We start from the raw sequence: 756 nt of genomic DNA, 5'->3' as shown, positions 1-756 counted from the left end.
CAAGAATTTTGAGATAAAGGCTAATGTTATCCAGATGATCCAACAAAGCGTGCAGTTTGGAGGATTGCCCAGCGAGGATCCCAATGCACATATCTCCAACTTTTTGGAAATTTGTGACACATTCAAAATAAATGGAACAACCGATGATGCCATTCGGCTGAGATTGTTTCCATTTTCCTTGAGGGACAGAGCAAAGAGATGGTTGCAATCTCTTCCACAATGACGATCACTACACCGGAAGGCGTTGGTCAGAAAAATTTTTATATAAGTATTTTCCTCCCGCTAAAACCGCTAAACTTAGAAATGATATATCTTCTTTGTGCGGTTTGATGATGAAAGCATGTACGATGCATGGGAGAGATTTAAAGATCTTTTGAGATGCTACCCACATCACGGATTGCCAGTGTGGATGCGGTGTCTGCACCTTCTACAAATGGGTTGAACCTCGCGAACGAGGCGATAGTGGATGCTGCAGCAGTGGGGCGCTAAACAAGTAAGACGCCCGAGCAAGCTCGGGAACTTGATAGAGGAAATGGCCATGAACAACTATCGTTGGCAATCCTCTAGGAGCCGACCAGGAAGACAAGGAGTGGTCAACCAAGTGGACTCTACAGTAGCCTTGGCAGCTCAAGTAGAGCTTCTAGCCAAGAAGATCGACCAACTCCAGATGCTTGGGTTCATGCAATGAACGTTATCGCGAGTTTTGTGGTGGCCCGCATTACAAGGCGAATCGCATCATGAGGTATGTTTGCTTCA

General features: G+C 45.6%; 1 non-coding gene across 1 annotated transcript; it reads right to left on the bottom strand.

Annotated features, from left to right (window-relative positions):
- Positions 1 to 293: 293 nt before the first annotated feature.
- LOC125369609 lies at positions 294 to 399 on the bottom strand. Its single transcript, XR_007215286.1, has one exon. It is a non-coding gene; the product is annotated as a small nucleolar RNA R71 (small nucleolar RNA).
- Between the last annotated feature and the right edge of the window lie 357 nt (positions 400 to 756).

This window comes from Ricinus communis, chromosome 3, assembly GCF_019578655.1.
Source record: "Ricinus communis isolate WT05 ecotype wild-type chromosome 3, ASM1957865v1, whole genome shotgun sequence".
In the NCBI taxonomy this organism is placed as follows: domain Eukaryota; kingdom Viridiplantae; phylum Streptophyta; class Magnoliopsida; order Malpighiales; family Euphorbiaceae; genus Ricinus; species Ricinus communis.
This window is presented reverse-complemented; position numbering and strand designations above follow the sequence as displayed.